The following is a 15,815-nucleotide window of genomic DNA, read 5'->3' on the forward strand; positions in this document are numbered from 1 at the left end:
GAAGGGCTGGCCCCTGAAATGCAGGGACAAGCTGGGAGAATGTGGTATTACATTTCCTAGATAGAAATCGAAGCCAGGGCAATCCATAGCTGAATGCATATTTGTGATTTCTTGTTGTTATTTGCCATCAAGACAACTTTAACATATGGCAACTCTATGAATGAAAGACTTCCAAGAACCTCAGTCATAAACTGTCTTGCTCAGGTTTTGCAGACTTGGGGCTGTAGCTTTCGTAATTGAATCAGTCCACCCTGAATGAGGCCAACCTCACTGCTTACTGCTTTCCAATTTACCTATCATTGCCTTTTCCAATGGGTGAAATTATTTCACAATGTGTCCAAAGTACAACAACTTCAGTTTAGTTGCCTTTACTTCTTCTGAGGGCCCTTCTAGACAGTCATATAACCCAGAATATCAAGGCAGAAAATCCCACAATATCTACTTTGAACTGGGTTATCTGAGTCCACATTGCCATATACTCCAGTTCAAAGCAGATATTGTGGGATCTTATTCAGCTGTGTGGAAGGAGCCTGAGAGTTCAAGTTTGACTTGATCAAAGATCCGTTTATATCGGTATCCAGCATCACATTTCAAGTGGTTTGATTTTTCTCCATGCAACTTTTTTCATTTACCAGCTTTCACAGCCATACACAGAAATCAGGAATATTATGGTCTGGATTATTCTGACTTTGGTATTTAGGCCCCTTCCACACAGCCATATAACCCAGAATATCAAGGCAGAAAAACTCACAATATCTCCTTTAACTGGGTTATCTGAGTCCACACTGCCCTATATCCCAGTTCAAAGCAGAAAATGTGGGATTTTATTCAGCTGTGTGGAAGGAGCCTTAGTGCTATGTCTTTATACTTAAGGATCTTATCTAGTTCCTTCATGGCTCTGCTTCAAAGTCCTAGTCTTCTTTTGATTTCTTGATTAAAGTCTCAATTTCTGTTAATGAATGAGCCAACATGTAGAAAATCTTTAACTATTTCCGTGTTTTTATTAACTACTTTGAAGTTATGCAAATAATGATTTTATCTTAACATTCAAATGTAACCCTGTTTTGCACTTTCTTCCTCCTTTCCTCAGGAGACATTCCAGATCTTTGCTATTTTCTGCAAGAAATGTGGTTTCACCTGTTGATTTTCCTTCCCGCAATTTTCATGCCTTGCTTTCTCTGAGTCTAATCTTCCCACTCGTGAGAGCAGGCACATACCTTCTCCTGGCCAATTTGTGATAGCACTCTTTTATCTGCCAAAGCTAGTTGTGCTCAAGACAACTTGTTTTTGTTGCAAGTTACTGAATTAAGAGAAAACGTTTTAAACATGACTTATTTCGCTCTTCTCTTCTTGCCTAAAATTAGGCACAAGATAATACTCTTGGAAAAGATTGGGGTCAGCTTATGCAATCCCTCATTGTCCAAGTATGATGGCATTCCAAGTGTAATGTTTTGGCGGTGGACATGTAGGTGAATGTGGAGCCCTATTCTATATGTTCTTCCACAGTGAGGACATGGGTTTCCAGGTAGAAGGCGGTCCCAGTCAGGGCTGTCTTAACTTGCCTTCCTCTTGGCACATTTCTCTCTTTCGCCCTCCAATCGTGCCTCTTCGAATTCCACAGCACTGCTAGTCACAGCTGACCTCCAGTTAGAGCGTACTAGGGCCAGGGCTTCCCGGTTCTCGTTGTCTATGCCACAGTTTTTAGGGTTAACTTTAAGCCCATCTTAAAAAAAAAATTCCTGTCCACCAACATTCCATTTTCCATTCTTGAGTTAGGAGCATAGTAACTGCTTTGGGAGATAGTGATTGGGCATTCGGACAATGTGGCCAGTCCAGCGGAGTTGATGGCGTAGGAGCATTGCTTCAATGCTGGTGGTCTTTGCTTATTCCAGCACACCGACGTTTGTTCGCCTGTCTTCCCAAGAGATTTGCAGGATTTTTCAGAGGCAATGCTGATGGAAACGTTCCAGGAGTTGTGTGTGATGTCTGTAGGCAGTCCATGTTCCGCATGTGTATAACAGGGTTGGGAGGACAATAGCTTTATAAACAAACACCTTGGTATCCCTACGGATGTCCTGATCATCAAACACTCTCTGCTTCATTCGGGGATGTAAGGAATAATCACGAAATTGTTGCATGTTGCTTTAAAAAAGAATGTGTGAAAACGTGGAGAGATCCATCTGATATGGAGACTTTAAGAAATCTTTTCCATTGAACTGGGCTCTGTGTGTGGAGTATAAAGTATCATATCCTCCAACATTTCATAGATGAAAGCTGGGACACATGCAACTAAACCATACCAGAGTCTGGTTGAGAGGGCAGAAGTTTTAGATAACAAAAAACAGACCAGTGAAGAGAAGCTGCAGCAATTTGCTTTTGCCTGAACCTAGAGCAAGATTTTGTCCCCCTCCCTTTTGTTAACTAAGTGCAATTTTAACTGAATTATTCAAATAATCAATTCATTCTCTTTTAAATTTTACCTTTTATATGCTTTTTAACCATATTGCATTTTACATTGTTAGCTACTTTATGCCCCAATATGGGGAAGAAGTGGGATACAAATACATACAATAACAGTTTGTGCTTTAAATCCATATTGGAGCAATTAAGGTCCAGGCAGTCCCCAAGTTACGAACAAGATAGGTTCTGTAGGTTTGTTCTAAAGTTGAATTAGTATGTAAGTCGGAACAGGTACATGTTTTAAGTGTAACTCCAGCTGTAGGGTCTCTGGCTCACTAGCACTCCAAACAAACTCTGCACGAGCTCAGGAGTCCCCTAGAGCAGTGGTTCTCAACTTGTGGGTCCCCAGATGTTTTGGCCTTCAACACCCAGAAATCCCAACAGCTGGTAAACTGGCTGGAATTTCTGGAATGTGTAGGCCTGGGGACCCACCTGGGGACCCACAGGTTGAGAACCATTGCCTTAGAGGACTGGGTAGCAGTGCAAGGAGGATGCCATAAGTTGAAGTCTTACTACAAAGGCTATTCATTGCAGGCTAAGCAATAAGGCGACAATAAGTGCCCATCACACAAAAATTTGTTGCAACTTGAAATGGGGTTGCAAGGCCTTTATCACTTTCACAGAAAAATGAAAGCATGTTCTCATTGGTGCACAAAGATCAATTATTTCATTGGTCTAAGCTGGCTAATACAGATTTTAATTGGCTCTCTATGACTCTAATGACCTGGAAGGCAAACAAGCAGTGGCCAACAATGGCACAACTATGCTTTCATGTCTCTGACCCTGGCTGTCTTAGGGCCTTTCCACACAGCCCTATATCCCAGGATTTCAAGACACAATATCTGATTTGAACTGGATTATCTGAGGCCACACTGCCACATATGAAATAAAGTGAAGTGATATATCCCAGTTCAAAGCAGACAATGTGGGATTTTATTCAGCTGTGTGGAAGGGCCCTGAATGTGTCGGTCTTATCTGCTTTTCAAGCACAGACTTCAAGCAGCTGGGAAATTAGGGAGTGCTAGCTAGCCGGTTACACTCTGATGAGTTTTATCCTTGAAACATCAAATCTGCAAATCAGGACATATAGCAGTAAATCAGGACATATGGGACTTACAGTAATTGAAAGCATCCCTGAAAATTCCCTTGTAAAACTACGTCTCCCTCAAAGCCATATATATGTACATACACACATATATGTGAGGATTTGTAAAAGAGACACCATGATGTGGTGAGTTGATTGGAAAGGGCATGTGGCGACAGCTGAGCCAGCCAGCAGCCAGAATTACGATTGGCTGCTGTCTCTAGCTTGGTGCTGAGGCAAACGGTTTTAATTGTCACTTTCATCTTGGAGAGGGAAGAGAGCAACTGAATGGAAATTGGTCAGGAAGGAAATGGCTACTATACGCTCTGAAGCCTGATTATTTATAAGGCAAAGGAGGCATATTTAAAGGGACTGTTAATTTATTCCCTATGTTCTCTGTGTGCATTCAAAAAGACTGTTATATATATTGTTGCCCTGTTTGAACTTTTGAACTGAAGTAAAGATACTGTTACTTGTTACACAAGCCTGAGTGTCATTTTATTATATTGCAGGGTTTATCATGATTCAGAAATTGTGGTAAAGCTTCTATTTATTTATTTCTACAACCCTCAACAATATATACGCATATACATACATACGTACGTACATACACATACAAGGTTTGGATAGCATAGGGAAGAGTTAACACCCCTGTGGTGTTTGTTCTGCTGTCTGTATCCTTATTTAGAAAACTTCATCTCACTTTCTGTCACTGTAATAATTGGATTTTGAAAAAAATTGGCTTGTTGTGGAAACAAGGATTGGCGAGAAAGCTTCAGCAGAGACCTATTTCCCCCCATGATAGCTCTTTCAGGAGTGAATATCCCTTCCAAGGGGTAGATTTCTCTCAGGGCCCTTCCACACAGCCATATAACCCAGAACATCAAGGCGGAATAACCCACAATATCTGCTTTGAGCTGGGTCCACACTGCCCTATACCCCAGTTCAAAGGAGATAATGTGGGATTTTATTCAACCCCAGTTCTTAACTATGAGCCATTTGTAAGTGGGATGTTTGTAACGTGGGGACTGCATATGCACAAACCCACTTATTCTGGCTGGAATGTTTTGCAAGGAGCATTAGGTAAAGGTTTTCCCCTGATGTTACGTCCAGTCATGTCTGACTCTGGGGGTTGGTGCTCATCTCCATTTCTAAGCCAAAGAGCCGGCGTTGTCTGTAGACACTTCCAAGGTCATGTGGCCGGCATGACTGCATGGAGCGCCGTTACCTTCCCGATGGAGCGGTACCTATTGATCCACTCACATTTGCATTTTTTCGAACTGCTAGGTTGGCAGGAGCTGGGGCTAACAGCAGGCGCTCATTCCGCTCCTGGAATTTGAACTTGGGACCTTTTAGTCCACAAGTTCAGCAGCTCAGCGCTTTAACACACTGTGCCACCAGGGGCCCACGCAAGTAGAATTATATGCTTCTTAATTAATACTCCCCTAAGTGACAGTTACTTGCAAGTGAAGAGGCTGGGCCTCAGTCTTTGGTAAATTGTCAAAAGACCATGAACAGCTGCAGGAAATGAAGGCATTCAAGTAATGCATCATGTTTTTTTTTTCTTGGTCATACGGAGTAGGCCGACAATCAGAAATGGGTTTCAATATTTAATAACTGTTTTAAATTTCCAATTCTGTAGCATCACAGAGTACATAGACAGGAAATATAATTCCATTCATTGTGTGTAGGCAGGCCTGGACCAACTTGGGCCCTCCAGGTGTTTTGGACTTCGACTCCCACCATTCCTGAGAGGGAAAAGGAAGGGGCCTGAGGCTGTTAGGAATGGTGGGAGTCGAAATCCAAAACACCTGGAGGGCCCAAGTTGGCCCAGGCAACACATGGGGATAATAAGGCCTTAGTAGACGCTGCAGGCCTGGAAAGGTTCTCCGTTGCTACGGCAACGCAGAGCGGGGAAGCTCGGTGACGTTCTATCCGGCCGGGAGGAGACTCTATGGTGCTGAGAGGCTGCCGTTCCGTCCTCATCTCAGGAGTAACAGGAGGCTAAGGGCTTCGTCGGCTGAGGCGTCAAGGCAGGTAAGTAGCGGGACTGGGCAGCCGTTGCCCCGGGAGACCGTACCCTACTTCCGTGGCGACGTGTGGAGTCGCAAAGGGACAGTTGACTCTGAAGGGCTCCTTGTTTTTATTGGACTTCATGAGGAAGTGAGGGCGCGAAGGGCTGCAACCTTCTCTCCTTCACGTTTAGTTCAGAGGCATCCCGTAGAAGAGTACGTTTGTAGCTCTACTGAAGAGGAGAAGGGGGCAACCCCATAAGTGTTTGCCCTGTTGAACTCAGGATGCCTCTCTACACTGTAGAATTACTGCAGTTTGACACCCCACTTAACTGCTCTGGCATAAAGCTATGGGATCCTGGAAGTTGTAATTTTACAAGACCTTCTCTGTCAAAGAGTGATGATGCCTCATCAAACGATAACCCCCACATTCCATAGCATTGAGCCAGGGCATTTAGAGTGGTGTCAAACTGGAGTCATTCTACAGTGTAGATGCACCTCCAGCGAGTTTCCATGGCTGAAGGGGCAATCAAACCTTGATCCCCAGAGTCTTAACATCTTAGGGCCATTCCAGACTGGCTTACATGGGGATGTGCCTGAACAACATTGTTAAAATATAACATACTAAGTACATAGGTAAGGTAAAGGTTTCCCCTGACGTTAAGTCCAGTCGTGTCCTACTCTGGGAATTGGTGCTCATCTCCATTTCTAAGCCGAAGAGCCGGCGTTGTCCATAGACACCTCCAAGGTTATGTGGCTGGCATGACTGCATGGAGTGCCATTACCTTCCCACCAGAGGGGTACCTATTGATCTACTCACATTTGCATGTTTTTGAACTGCTAGGTTGGCAGAAGCTGGAGCTAACAGCGGGCGCTCACTCCACTCCCCGGATTCGAACCTGTGACCTTTCGGTCTGCAAGTTCAGTTCAGCGCTTTAACACACTGCACCACTGGGGCCTCAAGTACGTACATAGTACATAGCAAGTACATAGACAATAACATAAAACAAAATAAAACAAGAACATTGTAACAAAATATAAAGCAACCATCCTTAATTACCCAATTTTCCTAGAAGTCATAAAATGTTCTTTACTGCCAAAATATGAGGTTTAAAGAAGATGGCTAGAGAAGCAACTCATATGGAAGAAAGAAAAAAAGCAGACATGGGGCATATGTGTGTGAATCATAAATCGGACAGTAGAGATTTAGATTAGCAATTTCTCTAATTTCGCATCTTTACTACAAAATTATTCCAAACTAAATCACTCTCATGTTTTTTATAATTACAGTTCTTGATGGCAGTAACTGACATAGCCACAAGTTGGCACCTATCACATCTGGGTGTTGCAGATTACTAGATTGGAAGGGGGGGAGGGAATTTTTACACTGGTGTTATTACCTTTGCCTTATAAGGTTCTTCTGTATATTACTTGAAAGTGCAACATAAGTTACTTCCAGATTAGTGTAAAGGGGGGGGAGATTTGGGGCGGGGCACATTAGTGAACATCTATTTGGTGCCAGTGGTTCAGGTGATACGCATTAGTGTAGTATCTTAAAGATTGAAGGTTGCTGTTTAATATTCTATTAAAATGTTCTTCTTTTACTGAAATTTATAGGAAAGAGAGGGAAAAAGTAGCCTTGTTGTAATTTTAAAACTAGCCAGTTAATTTAAGCACAAGATTTATAGCTTACTGTCCTTCAGGTACATGGAGTCCAATCTAACTGAACAAACAGGGATGCCAATACAAGGGCATTCATATGAACAGTAGCGGAAATATAGAATCTGGTAGGATGGTGATGGGATAACAAGTACAGATCTTAATGGTAGTTTAAAGGGTAGTAGAAAGGATGCAGGTGACCCACCTATGAAAACTGTGCAGTACATTTTCCAGAGGTGTTGGAAAGCCTGTGCATAGGCTTTTAATATCTCTGCTTACCACCTTATCACCACTTCTTCACATTTCTGTTATGTTTCACATATACCCACCTGTGCATAAATGCTTGTCTACCTGAACTACATTCCATGCATCTGAAGATGTGGACTGTAAGCCACAAAATATTGTGCTGAAATAAATTTCTTGGTTTTAACATTGTTACAAAACTACTTCCCTCCCCCGCCTTGCTTCCAGTATGTGGGAGCATGATAGCTGTTCTTAACTACTGTTCAGCAAGACCATGGTGCTTGAACAATAATATAAGATTCCCAAATGAAATTGATCCTTGGCTGTCCAGTTTTCATGAGGAGGATACCAACATGAACAGAAACTAGTGCAATGTCTACCTGAAAATTAAGAAGAACTTCCTAACAGTGAGTGCTGTTCAGCAGTGAAACTCTCTGCCCTGGAGTGTGGTGGAGGCTCCTTCTTTGGAGGCTTTTAAACAGAGGCAGGATGGCCATCTGTCGGGGTGCTTTGAATTCGATTTTCCTACTTCTTGGCAGGGGGTTGGACTGGATGGCCCACAAGGTCTCTGTAGTACACATCATCAGATACATGACATTATGCCTCAGTTGGCAGATTATTATGTATCTACCTGACTTTTTGTGTACATGTGTGCAGTGTGGTCAGCTCAAAATGAAATACCAAAAATGCAAATATCATTTAGTAATACTCTGAAAACACAGACATCTTTGCGCCAATCAGTTGCTTAACACTTGTAATTTTAAGCCACAGGCTATATACCTTAATCTGTTGATGAAATCTTGAACGAGAGAAGCCTCCCACAAGGTTGGTAAAACATCAAAAAACATCCTGGCGTCCCCTGGGCAACGTCCTTGCAGATGGCCAATTCTCTCACTCCAGAAGCAACTCAAGTTGCTCCTGACACGAAAAAAAAAAAAAGCTTGAATCCATCTTTGAAATTCTTTTTTTTCTAGAATTTGAGGTCACAGACATAGTATCATAGGAACCTAAACCATTTGTCACTATATTTTGGATATTATCATTTCTGTTGTCAGATCTGCTTCCATTTATACTTTTGCATGATTGATGTCTTATCAGTTTTCCCTATGCAGAAGGCAGTCGCGCATTTGGTGTGTACATTTGATAAAGAGCAGGTTTATGAACTTGTGATGTTGTGAGTGACATTCATCTTTTCTTTTTTTTAAAAAAAAGAATAAAAAATTGAAAGAAAGAGGGGTGGATATTTATAATCTTGTTGCACTGTAGGAAGAAGACCACATATAACCCAAGTATGGCATTGAAAGACAGTTCCTGTAACTACACTACTTGTTGAGCATTCAATTCCTAGCCATATTACATAATATGCATGATATGCCAGATATTTTGTTGAAGAGTTGTGTCTTGTAGGGCTACCTCCCCTGACTCTTTTTTCTACTCTATCTGCCTTTGGAATGTTCTCCCTTCCTCCTCTCACTTATTTTTTCAGATATACTCATACTCGAATACTTGAGATACTTTCGATATTGTAGTGGAGGAATTCTTCTATATGCCCTCATACCTCAGTCTTTATCTTTAACAAAATTGAGGTCATTTTGGGGCCTATTTAAACCATGAATAACTTTGATCCAGATAAGTGTACCTTTCAGACAGTAACATGTAATTATGTTTGGCACTGGTTAAACTACAGTAGTTTAATATTAAACTGAAAAACTGTGTTCAGCTGTTCCTCAAGTCTATTTACTTCCTCTAATTTTAATGTGAGTTGTTGCTTACTGATCTATTGCCGGTCATTGCATTGTTGAAGTCACAGTTCCATTTCAGTAAGCATCTGTTGCCTGTCCTTGCCAACACCTTGCAGAAAGAATGGCAGCATGATAAGTTACGCATGACTGACGTAATAGGTGCCACATAAAAATGAAGTGAAACAACTATTTATTTCATTAATATTTATCCTTTCCCCGTGCATGGGATCCAAAGCAGCTTACAACCATTTTAAACAAAGTTCAGCCAAAATTTTATTTTTCAAACTTTAAAAACAGCTAAACTTTCAATTCTCTTAAAGAAGCACATAGCTAAAACGGTTTAAAACAAAATTAAAAGAACAAAAACCCAGCACCCAACATTGAAGACACATTTCCATCACACAATTTAAGAACCAAAGTTCTACCTAAATGAAACATCTGCCTGTGAGAGAGTGGAAAAAGGACCAATTGCATCATCTGTGGTAGGGAGTTCCATGTGTTTCTTCTGTACAAATGGAAACTTATGGTGGGTTTTTGAATAGGGTTTTGGATAATACAGATGTAATATTATTACGTACATACAGAGTGAGGTCGAGTCGATTGGAAACTCGTTCTCTTTCCAACTTGCGTTCCATCCCTAGGCATACGGCCGAGAAGGTGCTACCAATGCCCCTCCTGTCCCTGCTACTATTCAATGCTAGGTCTATTGTCAACAAAACTGCTACCCTCTCTGACTTCATTCTCGATCAAGCAGCGGACCTGGTTTGTATTACAGAGACCTGGATCCGTGAGGGTGATAACATTCCCTCACATGAACTGACACCTCCAGGCTTCCAGATATTTCAACAGCCACGGAGTGGGGGTTGGGGTGGAGGGGTAGCAATACTCTCCCGTGATTATTTTAACATCAAAGCTATTCCAACTCCAAAGATAGCCGGTATTGAGTGTGTTGGTGTGGTCCTGGCTAGCAGGGAATCCCTAGCCATTCTTGTAGTTTACCGCACGCCTGGGTCTCCGGGAGAGAGTCTGCTGAATTTATTAGATCTTGTGGCGGACTGGGTCCTGAAGTTCCCCAGACTTATTGTTCTGGGTGACTTTAATGTACATGTCAAGGCACTGCCATCTTCATCTGTGACTAAGGACCTAGTACCAACCTTTGAAGCTCTGGGGCTCTCACTACTCAAGACTCGCCCTACTCATCGGGCCGGCCACACTCTGGACCTGATTTTTAATATCTCTATCTGCGGTAATTGATGTTCCCTGGTCTGATCACGCTGTCCTGAAGGCCCGGATTGAGATTCCATCTCCTCCTCCCCATCCTGCCACACCAATCTTTGCTCGGTCTAGGAGACTCATGGAACCTGCTAGGTTCTTGAATGCCCTTAAGGGCCTGGGAACTGTGTGCGTCACTCTCAATGAGCTAGTCAACACCTGGAACATCAGTGGCGATGGAAACCCGACGAGGTGTCACTGTCCGCCTTCAAGGCTTTTCGCAGGTCCTACGAATCAGCCGTCAAGGATGCTAAAAAAATCTCACAATTCCTCCTTAATAGCCTCTGCTAGATCGCGCCCAGCTCAAGTATTCAAAATCGTTCGTGCTTTGACCAGTCCGGCTCCCTTAGTCCAAAACCCAGCAACCACGGCTCTTACAGCAGAGGCATTCCAGAAGTTTTTCACTGATAAAATCACCGTGCTTCGGCAGGAACTGCCCCCTACAGTTGATACCTTAAGTGAGCTTGAGACTTTGTGGCCGCTTAGTGGACCTATCCTTGACCGATTTACTTCGCTTGACAAGGAAGATGTCACTAGAATCCTAGCTGTTGCAAAACCAACCACCTGTCCCCTTGATCCGTGTCCCTCCTGGCTGGTGAAGAGCTGCCTGGAAGGTCTGCTCGATCCGTTGAGTAATATAATCAATGGTTCTCTTGAACAGGGGGTCTTCCCGGACAACCTAAAAGAGGCAAGGGTTCGTCCCTTGCTAAAGAAGCCTAGCTTTGATCCCATGACCCTTGCCAACTATCGTCCTGTCTCCAACCTCCCATTCTTGGGTAAGATGATAGAGCGGGCTGTACTGGGACAATTGCAACAATTTCTGGATGATACAGCCGGCCTTGACCCTTTCCAGTCAGGCTTCCACCCTGGCCATGGGACGGAGACAGTCCTGGTTGCCATTACAGATGAACTTCGTCGCCAGTCTGATAGCTGCGGATCAGCTCTACTGGTACTTCTCGACCTTACCGTAGCGTTTGACACCGTTGACTACGATCTAATGATTCACCGTCTCGCCATGTCCGGAGTTCGCGGTCAGGCCCTCAATTGGTTCAACTCATTTCTGCGAAACCGGAGCCAATGCGTGGAGTATATGGATCAAGTCTCTGACAGATCTCCCCTCCTATGTGGGGTACCCCAAGGTGCAATTCTCTCCCCTCTTCTCTTCAACATCTACGTTAGACCCCTTGCTAGTTTGGCTCGTAGTTTCGGCCTAGACTGCTATCAATATGCGGACGACACCCAACTCCTTCTGTGCTTGGAGCCTGGAGCAACGTCAATACCTGTGATGACTCATGGGCCTTGTAGTCCTGTTCCTAGTACTATTGTGGCAGACGAAGAGGAAAACATGGGGTTTTCGCCGGTTCAGCAAGAGCCGGAGTCTCTTCACCTGCAGGATGTTGATGTTTGTCCTCAAGAATTCAGCCAAACAGGCCTTGGGCAGAACTCCCCCCCGTTTCCCAGAAAAGAATCTTATTCCAGAGAAAGGGGAATCAGAGAAGCTCAACGGAAGAGTTTAAGCATTGCTGCCAGAAATCAAGCTGATTAGGCTTGCTTCCCTTGGGAAATTCTAAGGAGTCACACATCTGGACAGAGTTGGGTTTCGCTTCTCGTTCTCTAGGGAAAGAGTTCTGTTGGCGGGAAAACGAGACCCAATATAGGTGGTTGGCGCGAGGAATTCTTTGCGGAGTCAATTGATCAGCTTCAGGAGAGAGATCGTGTGTGGACTTCGTACCCCAGTTCCTTGCTTCTCGGATCAAGTTTTCAAGCCTTGCCTAGCCTTGCAGTTTTACCACGGACCCTGCTCCACGCTCATGTTTTGCCTTTGTTTCCAGTTATGAATCTAGCCAAGAATCAAGTTTAATTCCAGCCTTGTCCACGACCCGAAAGCTCCATATTGTTCAGAATGCAGCAGCCAGGCTACTCACAAGAACACCCATGAAATGCCACATAACACCAGTGCTACAGCATCTGCATTGGCTTCCAACCGATTACCGTGGTCTATATAAGATGCTAGTTCTGACCTTTAAAACTCTTTACGGCCAGGGCCCATCGTACCTTAGGGACCGTCTCTCCTTCTCCCATCATCGGAGGTCACAACGACCATCCCAACGCGACTTACTTTATGTACCGGGTCCTAGAGAAGTGCACTTGGAAAGGACCAGACGCAGAGCTTTTTCTATTTCTGCCCCTGCCTTATGGAATGCCTTGCCGCCCTATATGAGAGCCATGCGTGAGTTAGGGCCTTTTACCCTAGCACTCAAGACCTGGTTCTTTACTAGAGCTTTTAATCTATGTTAATTTTATCAATATTTGTATGTATGTATTTTTATCCTTTACAGTTTTATCTTGTAAATCGCCTAGAGCATCGTGGATGGAGGGCGATTAATAAGTAATTAAATAATGATGATGATGATGATGATGATATTGTTTTAATGTTTTCTTGCAATAAATGAATACCCCGTGCACATATCCTTTAACTCATTACTATTGTCTAAGAGTTAAGAGAAAAGCAAACTGAAGGAAAAAAATACTGAGTTCATGAGAAATACAGTACGTCAACTAATCAGTGGCAGCAGTGAAAATATTAACCATGCAAATTAATCCAGTCCCCTCAGTGGAAACAACATGAGTGGGAGACGAGTCTCTTTTTGGATAAATGTAAGAAGAAACCTCTTGGATAAGATTTCCCAGTCAATCAAATTTGGCATTAGATACCTCTGGAAAGCCTAGAAGCCACATATGAAAACAAGAGTACGCTTTTGTAATCCCTCCGCTTAAAAATTAATTTCCAATTAATTTCCATTGCTTCTTAATGTAGAGTAGCGGTTCCCAAACTTATTTGGCCTACCGCCCCCTTTCCAGAAAAAATATTACTCAGTGCTCTGGAAATTATTTTTTAATTTTTTAAATAACAATTAAACAGAAAGATATATGTACCTGTGGCCATCACCGCTCCCCTGGATTGCTGCAGCGCCCACCAGGGGGCGGTAGTGCCCACTTTGGGAATCACTGATGTAGAGTTTCCTTTTAACTGTGGCCTCTTCTACACTGCCATATACTGTAATCCAGATTATTAAATCAGATAATTCACATTATCTGATTTGAACTGGATTATATGAGTCTGTACTGACATATAATCCAGTTTGAAGCAGATAATCTGGATTTTATAAGGCAGTGTAGAAGGGGCCGGTCTTGGCCTTCTAATCCACGTTGATAGGTCTAGTCCCCCTTAAAAGTATTTAACATCACATTTGGTGCAATAAATTATGTAACTAATTTTGTGTTAAATACTTTCTAAATTTTACCTCAATCTGCTGACAGTCAATTTGCATTCTACTATGGGATGTTCTCTGTGCTTTGCTTTTTTCCACACTTCCTGCTACATTTGTTCAGCTTTCATTTTCCCTACCTTTTCCTTGTTTGCTTTTTTTGCTGGGTGTTCATTCAGTTAAAAAATCATTTTAGATCTTAATGGTTCACTTTTGAGTAGTTTGGCTACTGTCATTTTTGAACCCTTATTCCAGCTCATTTATCCTTGAGGGATCTGACTTCTTTCCATTGGCAAAAAATAAACAGGGGGGAGGGAACAGCGGGAGGGGGGGGAGAGACTTCGTAGTTATTTATTTATTTATTTATTTGCAGTATTTATATTCCGCCCTTCTCACCCCGAAGGGGACTCAGGGCGGATCACATTACACATATAAGGCAAATATTCAATGCCTTAACATAGAACAAAGACAGAGACAAATGCAGTCTCCGAGCTGGCCTCGAACTTATGACCTTTTGGTCAGAGTGATTTGTTGCAGCCGGCTGCAGCTGGCTGCTCACCAGCCTGCGCCACAGTATTTTGTTATTTCAGTAGACCTGTCTTTTGCCATGAACTCTACATTTACACTTTCACAAACAATTAAATCAGCATCTTTGAAAGGGTCAATCAATATCCTTGTTGACATTCACAAAGAATTCTAGAATGTTAATGAAAGATTTCCCTTTGCGGAAATCAAGTTGATTGGCTTTTCTATAATAATGGTTTGAACTTCTAGAATAGTGGTTTAGATTCCGATAATATATGTGTTTTAAATTTTATTTAATTAAATTATTTATTTACTTTTATCTGAAGAACTCAAGTGTGGTGTACACTAAAACCAATCTAACCAATTTAAAAACAATATTAATAAAATAGTTTTAAAATGCTAAAAGCAAATTAATTAACAAAAGACAGATTAAAATGGTTTACAGGGTTGTTGTATGTTTTCCGGGCTGTATGGCCATGTTCTAGAAGTATTCTCTCCTGACGTTTCGCCCACATCTATGGCAGGCATCCTCAGAGGTTGTGAGGTATGGAGAAACTAAGCAAGAAAGGTTTATATATATCTGTGGGAAGTCCAGGGTGAGGGAAGAACTCTTGTTAGTTGAAGCCCAGCGTAAATGTTGCAGTTAATCACCCTAATTTGCATTTAATGGCTACATCTACTAGCTACTTTCTGCCTGGGGGCATCCTTTATTAACTGCCCCTAGTTTCCATGTCTCAGAGTGTTGCTTCTTATTTACTGTTCTGATTTTTGAGTTTTTTAATACTGGTAGCCAGATTTTGTTCATTTTCATGGTTTCCTCCTTTCTGTTGAAGTTAGAATCATAGAATCATAGAATCATAGAATAGTAGAGTTGGAAGAGACCTCATGGGCCATCCAGTCCAACCCCCTGCCAAGAAGCAGGAAATCGCATTCAAAGCACCCCCGACAGATGGCCATCCAGCCTCTGCTTAAAAGCCTCCAAGGAAGGAGCCTCCACCACGGCCCCGGGGAGAGAGTTCCACTGTCGAACAGCCCTCACAGTGAGGAAGTTCTTCCTGATGTTCAGGTGGAATCTCCTTTCCTGTAGTTTGAAGCCATTGTTCCGTGTCCTAGTCTGCAGGGCAGCAGAAAACAAGCTTGCTCCCTCCTCCCTATGACTTCCCTTCACGTATTTGTACATAGCTATCATGTCTCCTCTCAGCCTTCTCTTCTGCAGGCTAAACATGCCCAGCTCTTTAAGCCGCTCCTCATAGGGCTTGTTCTCCAGACCCTTAATCATTTTAGTCGCCCTCCTCTGGACGCTTTCCAGCTTGTCAACATCTCCCTTCAACTGTGGTGCCCAGAATTGGACACAGTATTCCAGGTGTGGTCTGACCAAGGCAGAATAGAGGGGGAGCAGGACTTCCCTGGATCTAGACGCTATACCCCTATTGATGCAGGTGTCACGACCCAGGCTGCAGAGCACCAATAACCATACACAGAGGCCAGAATCTATCTAATATCTTTATTGAAGGAATATATAAAGTTAATAAAAACAAGTGTAGAAAAT

General features: G+C 42.8%; 1 protein-coding gene across 3 annotated transcripts in view; it reads left to right on the forward strand.

The window, feature by feature from the left end:
* The first annotated feature begins 5,431 nt into the window (after positions 1–5,431).
* The window catches only part of b4galt4 (beta-1,4-galactosyltransferase 4), a 56,310-nt gene continuing 45,926 nt past the window's right edge, over positions 5,432–15,815 (forward strand). For 2 of the 3 annotated variants that reach the window (XM_008107895.3, XM_062974743.1), the window contains exon 1: positions 5,432–5,581. The gene's annotated coding sequence lies outside the window, so the exon portion shown is untranslated. Of the gene's footprint in view, positions 5,582–6,400; positions 6,520–15,815 lie in introns of all 3 variants that reach the window. The other variant, XM_062974742.1, reaches the window with a different exon arrangement.

Source organism: Anolis carolinensis, chromosome 3 (assembly GCF_035594765.1).
Source record: "Anolis carolinensis isolate JA03-04 chromosome 3, rAnoCar3.1.pri, whole genome shotgun sequence".
NCBI lineage: Eukaryota > Metazoa > Chordata > Lepidosauria > Squamata > Dactyloidae > Anolis > Anolis carolinensis.